Raw genomic sequence first — 13,089 nt, forward strand, 5'->3', positions numbered from 1 at the left:
CAGGCCACTCTCTGTGAGATCAAGGCCAGCCTGGCCTACCTAGTGAGTTCTAGGCAAGACAGGTTCTTTTTTTGTTTTTGTTTTTTTAACCCTGTCTCAAAAAGAAAACAGTCAATATTCTAGAATGGAGGGAGGAGGGGCTCATGAGCCCCACCCACCCACCCCTAGTAAAGGAGCTGTCACCCACCCACCCCTAGTAAAGGAGCTGTTGATGGCATCTCAGGGAGGAATGGTCAGTTTTCTCTAAAGGTGTGGTCTATGGTGGGTTGATTACACTCCAGTAGATGACTCCACACCCATGATTATGAACAGCACAAATTGAATTTAGTGAGTTATGAAAAATAAAAAAGGACATGGAGTTGGGAGGGCGTAGGAAGACAGGTGTGAAACTGAGAGGAGTGAAGAGTAGGAACGATCATATCATATTTGATATGATCAAAATATATTGTATGCATATATGAAATTCTCTAAGAATTAATAAAAACATTAATTTAAAAAACTACAAAAGCTCTTGGAGCCAGAAACACAAATATGCACATACACGCGCACACACACACACACACACACACACACACACACACACACACACACGACTGCAAGAATCAGGGTAAAAGACTAGCATGGGTCACCCCATTTTGGTCCAGGATTATTTTAAGCTGGGAGCATTTGAGAAGTAAATAGGAAAAAAAAATCCTCTGTACTTCCTTTCTATTTGCCTAGTGAGAGAGGTTGAACACCAAAGCTAACCATAGACCCTTATCGTCTTTTGGTGGCTTTTAGGAGAGGGGGCAGGGTTGTTGCTATTTGAAAGAGGGTCTCACCATATAACTCTGACTGGCCTCAAACTCACTATGTAGAGCAGGCTAGCCTTGAACTCACAGAGATCCTCCTGCTTCTGCCTCCCTGAGGCTAAAGGCATGTGCCACCATGCCTGGCTAGGCTCTCATCTGCTTGGAAATGGCATCAGCAAATGCATCGTGTCAAGTCTGATGATCAACCTTTGCCTATTAGTTTCTCATTTGTTTGTGTCCCCACCAATGGCTGGCCCTAAGGACTCAAGGTCCTTTTACTTTGTCTCATCCTTTGTTGAAGATGCTGAAGATGTTTACACAAGCCAGAGTTTCATGGTAACTCTCAAATTTATCATTTTTCCCCTATCTCCTACATATATATGCTTACAAAGTTGTTCATTTTGCTTGTCTTTTATTCCAAGGATTCATCCTAAGAAGGATAAAATCATTTTTTCCTCTTCTACACTACGACTCAGGCCTTGTCATCTCTGTTACAGCAGCTGACCCAGTGCCATGAACACATTAAACTGCCCATGAAGCATTTAGTGAGTTTTAAATATAAATGGGGGAGCTAGAGAGATTGCTCAGTTGCTAAGAGCAACTGTTACTCTCCAGAGGACCCACATTTGGTTCCCATAGCCCACATGATGGTTAACAACCATCTGTAATTCCAGTTTCAAGAGATCCAACACCCTCTTCAAGCCTCCTAGGGGACTGCACACATGTGGTGCACTTACATACATGAAGGCAAAACACTAAGACACATCAAACAAAAACAAAGAAACCTTTCAAAAAATAAAAAAAAAATGGAATGTCATTCTTTAACATAAGAGTTTAAAGTTTCGTGTTCCATGTATCATTCATTCTCACTACCTTGTCTGATTGTAAGAGCATCACCAGGATTAAAGTCCAGGCTGTTCACTGCATGAAGGGTGAGTATTCAGCGGGTGACAGCTGGCTGGAAAAAAATGAGTTTATTCAAGGGCTAGCGATCTTGAGACCCTGGAAGGGCTTATGACTTCAACATTCCATCCAGCAGAGCTCCAGAGTGCACGGTGATCTCATAAGAAGGGAAAGGAAAAGCAGCCAGGATGTTGAGGAAGATCTCCTACATCTTTTTATCTTCTCCATCACGTGGCAAAGGACCTCTAGCTCCTGGACCAATCCCCATTGTCCATGCTTTGAATCTGTGTACTTTGTGTTAGCTGATGCACAGAAGCAAAGGCCTGAAGAAGAGCATTACAAAGCTCACCGGATATTCTGGGCTCTGTAAATCTAAAGAAATATTTAGCTGTTACTATCTTAACCACTTCAATGGAGCAAAATGACGGTGGAGGAGCAGAAAGGCAAAGGGGGAAGACTAACAGAAAATTCCAAAGGAACCACTGTGTTAGAGTTGAGCTCTGAAGGAGAGCTGAGAAGTAGGATCATGAAAGCCAGTGAGCACATGCAGAACCCCCGTGCTAGTCTAAGAAACCTGAGCAGGGATGCACAGGCAAGCCAAAGCTTTGTGAGCATCATCCCCCAGCCCTGTGCCCGCTTTCAATTGGGTTTATAAGGGGCAGCAAGCCTGTTCCTCCAGTTTAAGAAGCATGGGGCTTCGACTTTCAGCTGTCTCACTGGTGTTACATGAGGACACTGTAATTCCCTGCATCGGCGGGAACCGTTAAATTACCCCAGCTGAACCAATCCTCAGGAAAGAGATGATGCTGGACCAGAGCTTTCTGAGTCTCCCTAGAGGCTTTGCCCTTGATGAGATGGGAACTCCTGAGAGGAGAGGAATCCAAACACCCTTTATTACAAAAGAAGTGGGATTTATTGTACCTAAGAATTTAGAGATGCAAATCCTGGTTAAAGCCATTACAGAGGAAAAAGCTGCGAATTTAACCATAATCACTCCCACTCCACTCTAAAGAGATGCTAATTATGAAAATGGGTTTGTAGAGAAATCAGCATATGTTAGGGGAAAAGGTTTAATCACTTTATATTTGAAAACAAAGGAATCATTTTCTAGAAGATAATGCAGGTGATAGGACCGAGTTTCTGGGAACATTATATGTACATATAATATGAATATATTATAATGCATGCGTATATGTACACACACACACACACACACACACACACACACACACACACACACACACACACGGAAACCAGGCATGATGGAGCATGCCCATCCATAATCCTAGCACCCTAGAGGTGGAAGCAGACCATCACAGGTTTACAGTCATCCTCACCCAGCCTGGGCTGTGAAACCCTGTCTCACACAGTGGGGGAGGGGGCAGGAGTCTAGGAGATGGCTCAGTTGTCAAGTGCTTGCTGCTGGAGTGTGAGAACCTGAGTCCAGATCTCCAGCACCCACACAAAAGGCTGAACATGGTAAACACTGTGATCACTGGAGAGATGAAGACAGCAGGACTCTGAAGCTCACTGGTTAGCCAGACTAACTGAACACGGTGAGTTCCAGGGAGAGACTATCAAAATGAGGTAGGAGGAATTGAAGAAGACACTGTGCCTCAACCTCTGACCTCCATATGGATGTGTACACACACAAACATGTGCACACACATGCAGTGTGCATGCACAAACACACACACACACACACACACACACACAGTACTTACACATTTCAGAGATAACCCATAAACACAGACTTGGAAAAGAAACTAAGAAGTAACTGATAAACATGCTTGTGTTCAATTTTATTTTTAAAGATATAGATTAAACATAACAGTGTCCTGCTTCATCTGAGCTCTGTGCTCAGATAAACTGCCGTGAGCAGCAACAGTTGAGAAGTCCCTGAACTCAGTCTCCCAGATTCCAGTATAAGCCATCCCCATGATTCCAAAAGGACCCTTGCTCTCAAGTCCCCATCTTTGAGACGGTCCATTGTTAATGAACAATCTCCCACTTCCAGCAGAAACCTCTCAGTTGTCCTGAGTTTGGCCCGGACAGTAGGAAACATAGGTCTCTCCACCCTGTGTTCTCTTCTACCTAAAAATAGCATTAGTGAGGTTTGAAGCTGGCATCTACCTGGCACCAGGTACAAAGCTAAAGTTATATTCAGCAATCATCTCAATGCTAACTTTGAACTGACTGATTTGGAATCGCATTCCAGCCAGATGTTCAGCTTAAGCACAGCTCTATGGAGAACTCTCAGATTTTGATTTTTTTATATAACTCAAATACTACCTAGACTCTTTGAAGAAGAAAGCCCTTTTGATTAGTGTCCCATCTCTGATCTGGATGCCCGCCACCTGCTGGTGACTTCCTCTAGCACAGGGCACTTGCTCCTAGTTATTTCCGGTGATGTTAGCCAGGCCCCTCCCTGGTGATCCAAACCCCTCCATCCTCCACACATACCAGGTCCTGCTGATCCTGTCTAGTGGGAAAGACAGACCATCTTCATCAACTGAGGGGTGACTTTATTTAAACTATTGCTATAAAGAAGTGTTCGTTAGTGAGGAATGACTCAAAACAGAGTTGTAGACGGACTTTTCTTTGGGCCTCCAGCTCACAAAAAATGACATGAAGATGTTATTAATTATGAAAGTTTGAGGGTGCCTGTGGTTCTCTAGGGACAACTCTAGGAAAGTAAAACATCTTCAGTTCTTCTGAAGATCACGAGAAGGGTAGAGATGAGATGAATGGGGACCATTACAGAGGTACAAAACCAGACAAGCTCTTGACCTTTCACCTTTAACATGATGTGTGTTTTCTTCTGTCTCCATCCTTATACTTAACAAAACAGTTCTGCCATAAAACGTCAGAGAAGGCCAAAGGCTGACAACCTGGGAGCCCTTGGTGACTAGACAAACACAAAACCTGTGTGATTCAAGATAGTCACTACTGTGAGTGCTTTGTGTCAAAAGTCATAGGCAGACATCATTATGTCCTCCCACAACATCAGAAGTTATTAATAAATAAGTTCATCAACTACATTGGTTTCACTGGCTGCAGTTTGCCCAGGAGTCTCAATTTCCCCCATTTTATTCCAATTTGAATTGCTAATATTAACTATCAGATCGCATAACAACATAGTGTGTGTGTGTGTGTGGAGTGTGTGTGTGTGTGTGTGTGTGTGTGTGTGTGTGTGTGTGTGTGTGACTATAGAATGGCCACAAAGGATTAAAGGGGCTGGAGTAGAGTTCAAAGAGCCCCAAATAAGCCTTACTGGAGGAAGAAGCCGGGACTGATACAGATGTAGAGAGTCACTGCGGCTGGCCAGATAAATATCTAAGTTGTGGGTGCTGGTCACATTCTAGCCACAGCCCAGTGTCAGAACGGAGTGGAGCTTCGAGATGCATTGAGCTGTCCAAGTGGGGTATGAGACCTTAGAGGCTATAGAAGTTAAAGGCAGGTCCAAAAGAATGAAGAATGATCAGGTAGATGAGTAGGTTGTAAGTCTAGATGGACAAGCAACTAGACAGATGGATGGCAATCGTCAGCAGTGGGGACCAAGCTGAACTGAAACTCCTGGGACAGTTGGGCATTTTGTCCCTGTGAGTCCCTTAACACACAGAGCAGGTTGGTGGGGGCCATCATCATAACAGTGTGACCTCTTTATGGGGTCCAAGTGAGGGAGCCACATCTGTCGGCCTGGTGTGGTTAGGTTCTCAGGGTTAGTTTTCCTGGTAGGATTGTAACATTCCCATGTGCTCACATAGTCCCAATTGACTTTCATAAAAGTCATAGGGTGTCACCTTTTTTTGCTTTTATGGACAGATTATTTATCAGTCTGGGCCTTGTGAGTATTGTTGACCAGATGTGTTGTTTATGTGTACAAGATGAAGAATGAGTCTGCCTGTGCTTTCTCAAATGGAGTCAAATGCTGCCTATAAAATGGGTTTTTCAAGGCAAGGTACAACCTAAAATAACCATTTTACACAGTGTAGATTAACTTAGAGCAGGACACAATTTGATATCAATCATCACACAAATGACTTCTAATATATTCCAAATCCTTTGAAATATTAAGAATAAACTGACATGGGGAGAATTGTTAATATAAGATGTCTCTGGTGGTCCTTTGAATCAACTCAGCTGTCAGACAATCTGTCAGGGCAAAAATCACAGGACTTTCTCTTAGTTTGCTTAAAAATGTCTAATGCTGGAGAGATGGCTCAGAGGTTAAGAGCACTGTCTGCTCTACCAGAGGACCCAGGTTCAATTCCCAGTGCCCACATGACAGCTCACAACTGTCTGTAACTCCAAGATCTGACACCCTCACACAGACATACATGCAGGAAAAACACCAATGCACACAAAATAAAAATAAATAAATTCTTTAAAAAATGTCTAATGCTGGACATCACACAGCAGGACAACTCATTACTGGTTTCCCACTAATTTTGCTTTGGTGATGCCCTGCTGTATGCTATGGCTATTTCACAGGGTGCTGAAGGCTGCTTTTGCCAAAAGCCAATGACTTTTCAGTTAGCCTCTGCAGACTGCTGGTAGGTGATGAAAATGATATGCAAGGTTGTCGTCTCTATCTTCATATTGTGGCTGTCTTCTTTGCTACCTTAATCCTTGGGTCAAACTCTATTCACCTCTGCGTGAAGACATGTTGATCACTTTAAAAGTATTTTGTGTATGACTATAACGCAGGATTATGTTGGCCTCTGGCCTCTTGGAGCTGGCATGTGTTTCTTACACCGATCCTTGTGCTTTCTAAGCAGCTCAAGTGGGCACAGCCTTGTCAACCTTATCACAGGCCCAGACCAAGTCAGAAAGCCAGGACATTTATGTAAGACAGTTGATGTCAGCTATAAGATTAGCTCAATGGTTCCCAGGTTAAGTTGGCTGCTCAGACCTCAAGACCAGGATGTTTGTGCACAGGAAGAAAAACATCATTTGAAACTGTGCCCATGGGTAACATAACTCAACAGTCATCAGTAGAAGCTGCTTCCTTCATAAAGGAAGTCACCTCTGAGCAGTATCATCTTCCTTCTTAGGAGCTGAAACCCCAGGAAAGGGGTCTGGCCTGTCTTGTTCATAGCACTTGGCTTGGTCTCATTTCTATTTGCTTCTATGCCATAAGAGCCCATCTCCAGTATCAGAGATGACTCTAGTCTGGACTACAGTAGTGAAGGAGAGAATGATCATTCCTAGTTAGCTATCTCAGAGCACAGGAGGGATTGAGGGAGACATCTCAATCAGTACCATTTGAGGCGGGGTAAGCTCAGAACACATTGAACCTTATCACTAGCTTCCCAGTTCTGCCAACTTGCTAAGCTCTCAGCCAGCTCTCCCAGGTTAGTGATCAGTGGGAGTTTTACCTGCCACTCAGAAAAGGTCTGACACAATCGCAGGGGTTGGAAGTTTCTGGAGATACTGGATGGCAGAGCCGACTCCAATCCAACACTACGCCGGCCTCTCTTTTGGCTTCTGTGGCCACTAACTGTGGCTCTTGGATGAAAATTCTCTTTGTTTAATCCTAGTTGGGAAGCATTTGCTAGAAAAAATAGTGATGCTAAGAAGAAAGCAGAGAACTTGTTTCCATGTATTTCAGAGAAACTGTAAACCACTAAAGAAGACAGGTATTTTTAGAGGCAGACTCCTATGTTAATAGAGCTTCAAAATGCCCTTTGCTTTTGTTCAGCTACAAAGTTAGGACATGGATGAATGTGTCCAGATGTGTCCCCATCTGCCATCTTTATTCCACAAGCCGAAAGGTGTTTCTGTCCTCCAGCTCATCCTCTGTACAGGACCACGACCTTGGGCTAAACATGCCCAAAATTACAATTCTCCGTCTTACCTTTCCTTCTTGAACTCTGACCTTAAACTGAGCAGGCTTGAGAATGTATTCACCCCTAAAATTCTTTCTTAAACAAATAAAGAGGCTCCCCCAAATAAAATCCTCATGGTTCCTTTGCTCAAGGGAGGCTCTGAAATAGCTCCTTGCTCTTTCTTAGCTTTGATTATTTGACTCTGCACTTAACCAAGATATGAACCCTCTGCACTCAGTTACAAGGATTTCTGAAGTCAGCTGTGTGCAGAAAGGAACAGCAGTCCCTTTGGAAGGAAAACAGAGTATGAAATGTCAAGATTATTCGTATTCCCCCTCTCTCTCTCTCTCTCTCTCTCTCTCTCTCTCTGTGTGTGTGTGTGTGTGTGTGTGTGTGTGTGTGTGTCTGTCTGTCTGTCTCTGTCTCTGTCTCTGTCTCTGTCTCTGTCTCTCTGCGTCTCTCTGCGTCTCTCTGCGTCTCTGTGTGTGTGTGTGTGTGTATGTGTGTGTCTGTCTGTCTGTCTCTGTCTCTCTCTGTCTGTCTCTGAGCATCTCTCTGTGTCTCTCTGTGTCTCTGCGTCTCGCTGCCTCTCTCTCTGTATGTATGTGTGTGTGTGTGTCTGTCTCTGTCTTTCTCTGTCTCTCAGTGTCTCTCAGTGTCTCTCAGTGTCTCTCAGTGTCTCTCTGTGTCTCTCTGTGTCTCTCTGCGTCTCTCTGTGTCCCTCTGTGTCCCTCTGTGTCCCTCTGCGCGTCTCTGTGTCTCTCTGCCTCTCTCTCTCTCTCTCTCTCTCTCTCTCTCTCTCTCTCTCTCTCTCTCTCTCTCTCAATTCCCCTCTCTCCAGAGCAGACAAGGGATGCTCTTGTAGAAAATGCCTCCCGAGAAAGACTGATACTGGCAGGGCTGTGTCTATTCTGTCTTTTCTCTTCCGCTCCTTTGGTGTGCTCCCCCACCTCACCTCCTCGTTACCTGGGCGTGGAACCATCATGATAGCTGGGTCAAGGAAATCATGAGGAGCAATCTGTCTCCTCTAAACAAGGAATGACTAATCCAACAGATCTCCTTGAGGTTTACGACAAGTCCAACCATCAATTTGTGTTTTGATCAACCTTGTGTCCAATCACAGATTTCTCTAGAAAGCCCTGGGAAGGAGCGATTTGTAATTGGCAGAGACTCAGGCACTGAGGTTCCCACCCATACCACCAGTCCACCTCACCTCTTCCCACGGCACCTGGAGCAGCCCTAGATGGACAGGTACTCAGCAGGTGACACACAGAAAAACAAACCTCTCTGAAACACTCACACAATGCCAGCTTTGGGTTAAGTATCTAATTCTCTCTCTTTTTCCTTATCGCCTTCAATAATCAAGACTGGCAAGAATTGCTATTCAGCCAAGTGACTCTTTTGCAGTAATCTCTCCCCACATCTTAATTTTAACTAGTGCCTGATTTCATACCTCTAGTGGGATGGCTGAAACCTTACATAACATCCCTAAACACAAAGTAAAAGACAGAATTTCTCATTCACTCAGGCCATCATATACGAGGAAGAATCAGAACAAACCATTGATACTATCAAACAGTAAAATGATAATAAATAGACCATGCTAGAAGTTACTCATCAGGAGGACTGAACATCATCTCTTCTGGGCATAATTATTTAGACTGCCTCTTTTGTCTCTTTTTTTTTTTTTTGAGATAAGATCTTGCTGTGTAGATTGGCCTTGAACTCAAAATTCTCCTGCCTTGGTCTCCAAAGTGCTAGGATTACAGGCATGTACCACCATGCTTGGCCCAACTATTTTTTTTTATAATTATCAAAATCACTTCTTGTGCCACAGCTGGGTATATAGCCACACTGATCACTGAGCTGTGACCCTCTCCCTTAACAATGTTAAATTTGAGAAGTAATTCACTTACTATAAAAAACTCAACATTGCCTCCAGCTTTTCCTTCTAAGATTCACACTAACCATCCTAGACAGTGAACTCACTCACTGAACTACTTCAGGGGACAGTTGAGAGCTAGACTATTGGAAGAATATAAATGTTCCAAGTTCAAAGCCACCAAGACTGACTTGGCTCACCAAGTCTTCTCAACTCATCTTACATTCTCTCCCTTTTCTCCCAGGGTTCTGCTCCGAGTCCCTCCAACCCCCGTTGTCTTTTGCCTCTATCTGGAAGGATCTTGCTGGGCCTTTGCAAGGTCATCATCTCTTGTAGGTCAGAGCCTCTCTTCCTATTAAAGATGTCCAGCCCTCCTCCCCATGTACAATGACCTCCTCACTCACCCTGTCCATCGCCCAGCCTTTACCACAACTTAGAGTATTCTAACTTATTCAATCATTTGTGTCTTTTTCCACACCTTTTGCTAACTGGAAATCAACTAACTCCATGAAGTCAAAGACTCGATGTCTTTCAGGGACTCCAGTGCAGGACCCCAGCAAAGCCCACAGTGGAAGAATCTGAGTAAACATCTTCCCAGATCAGATGAGGATTAAACTTCAGCATTTTAATCCTTTACCAGTACCCAGAACAGATCCGGAGTTGCCTTCTAAGGAAAATTTAAGTCTTGCTGTGAGCTACCTCTACGGACAGGTGGGCTAGCCCTCTGTCCAGGCATGGGTCTTGACCAGATTTCCCTGATGTCTGAAAGGATGTCCACTCCTCCTCTGGCCTGAGGCACTGCCCTTCAGTGGTGTCTTGGTTGATGCTATGGAGTTATGTGTCTGAAGACAGACATCAAACTCAAAGCTAGCCTGTACTTATTAATAGCAATTCCTACTTATCTGTAAGAAATCATTTTGATAGAAAACTGCCTAGAGAACCTGCCACTCAGTTTTTCCTTTAATCTTAAATTTAACTTTTAAAATCTGCCAGACACTTGAAGAGAAAACTTGAATCATTTTTGCTTCTAATATAAGTTTTTAACTAAACTGTTTTTTTTTTTTCGGTATACTCTTGACCTACATTGAAAAATACTGTAAGAAACAACCTTGTGAAACTCATTATTATATATTATTATATATTCTCTATAAATGTCTTTGAGGATGTTATTTTCTGCACCACACTGGGCCTCCTACTGGAGACCCACAAGACAAATTTGCCAGCAATTCTATAGCAAGAAGAGCTATGCTTTTCTGGGCCACCAATTTACACTTAATCTTCTTATATCTTATTTATTTCTGTGGTTTGAAGAATGAGAAGTTCATAGTTGTGCTTTGGGGGCCATATCAGAGTGCTTTATAGAGTGACCCTACTTCAAACTTTCCATACCCTTATTTCCTTTGACTTCTGTTTCTTTAGGTGTTCAATTCTTTCTAGACATAGTGGGAATCCCTGTAACTACAGTCATGTTTTCACAGTTTGACACCATGTTTTATACACACACACACACTCACATATGTGACATGGGGCACATTTGGGCAACTTGATTTAAAATGATACAGACTGCCTCATACTCCTAAGGATCAGATCTGCAATCCCTGGTGTTAGCCCCAGAACTTATGAGACTTAAATACAGCAATAAATCTATTTGGTGGTCTGTAGAGAGAGATAGCCCATGATGCTAGAAACAAGGATAGAATAGAATGGTGACTCATTCCTTTTCTTGTTGCTGTGACCCTGTTCCTGACATAAGCAACTTAATAAAGGTTTGCTTTGGTTTGTAGGTCCCATGAGACCCAGCCACACGCAGGATACCATCATAGTGGGGAGGGCATATCTATAAGGACTCCATCCTCAGTGGTGGGAGAATAAGGCTGCTTGCATAGATCTTGGTAGATAAGGAAGGAGACAGCCAGAAATGAGACATCCTATAGCCTATAAGACTTACCCCTGTGCCTTTACAGCTTCCAGCTAGTCCCTATACCAAAAAGATTCCACAATTTTCCAAAACAGAACCTCCAGAACCAACTATGCAAACACATGAGCCTGTGGAAGACATCTCACCATAGCAAGTTGTTTACAATCCGTGCACCAAATCAAACCTATTAGGTACAATCACTAATTTGCAATTGTTGAATCTTTTATATTTCATTTCATTTTATTTATTATTGGGGAAGAGGGAGAAAGAAAATGGTGACATGATAAGGGAACATGCCATTCTTTATGTCTAGAGACATCTATTTGCCACTTACTGCCATAGAGCCCAAAACCTCTGCAATGTCCCCTCAGCACCTGTCTCCTGTTCCCTAAAAGACTCGTAAGCCTGTGATCACAGGACCCAGCCACAGACTGAGCACTAAACCTTTTACAATGGGCTGTAGCCTTCCATCCCCAGCCACAGAGGTGCTCCGTGGAGTGGACATGGCAAACTATATCCAGAACCTCAAAAGTCCCTCCAGATTGTACCAGCAGCTACACTCTAGGAGGCTAACACCACATCCTTCCATCTGAACACAAGAGAAAATCAAGGCAAGAGTCATGCTTTGATTTGGCTCTGTGTCGATGCAAACAATTCTCTCCCCCTCCTTTCCCATTGTTGTGATGCTCAGTTATGTCTAAACACCAAGTTCAACAGCCTTCAAAACACCCACACATGCATGTACTTCTAAGTGTAAGGTAGAGAAATAACCAAGTGAAAGGACTGGGAAGTGTGTTCATCAGAAGGATCAACAGGAAGAAGATTTCAAAGTGGTAAGCCCTAAACACACATATGAGCAGCACTAAATGGACTTAGCAGGTTAAAAATCTATGTACATGTATATTCACAATAATAATAATTAAAGAAAATGGGGTTAATAATATGAGAATGAGTGTGGAGGTACAGGAAGAGCTGGATATTGAAGGGTGGAAATGAGGTAAGTACAATACTCATTACAAAATTCTCAAAAAATAGAAATTTTACATTTAAAAAAAAGGAAGGAGACTCATACCAAAAAAAAAGAGAAATTCGTCATAATAGGACTGTGATAGCTCTTGTTGGGTGTCAACTTGACTACATCTGAAATTAACTAAAACCCAAGAGGCTAGGTACACCTGTGAGGGATTTTTCTTCGTTAAATTACTTGAAATGGTAAGACCCACCCTAAATCCAGCCCTTTTGGGGTGGGAAGATCCACCTTAAATCTGGGCCACACCTTCTGCTGGCAGCCTCTATAAAGGACATGGAAGAAGGAAGCTCTTGCTCTTTGCCTGCTTGCCCTCACTCTCACTGACAAATTAATTCCTTCACTGTCTACTTCTGATTTATGCTGAAGATCAGCTGAGACATCCAGCCTGTGGACTGAACAACTACCAAATTCTTAGACTTTCCATTGGGAGACAGCTGTTGTTGGAGTAGTCAGAACATAACCTATAAGCTAATCTAATAAATCCTGTTTATAGATAGGTAGATGAATGGCTAGATAAATAGATTGATAGGCAGGCAGATAGATAGATAGATAGATAGATAGATAGATAGATAGATAGATAGATAGATAGATAGATTCTATCAGTTCTGTTTCTGTAGAGAACCCTGACTAATACAAGGACTTTTAAGAAGCCAGAAAAGAACAACGTGATTTTCCCTTCAAACTTCAGCCAAGAGGGAAAAAAATTCCAGCCTCTATCTTAAAACACAGCCAGA

The sequence above is a fragment of the Peromyscus eremicus genome, chromosome 1, assembly GCF_949786415.1.
Source record: "Peromyscus eremicus chromosome 1, PerEre_H2_v1, whole genome shotgun sequence".
Taxonomy (NCBI): domain Eukaryota; kingdom Metazoa; phylum Chordata; class Mammalia; order Rodentia; family Cricetidae; genus Peromyscus; species Peromyscus eremicus.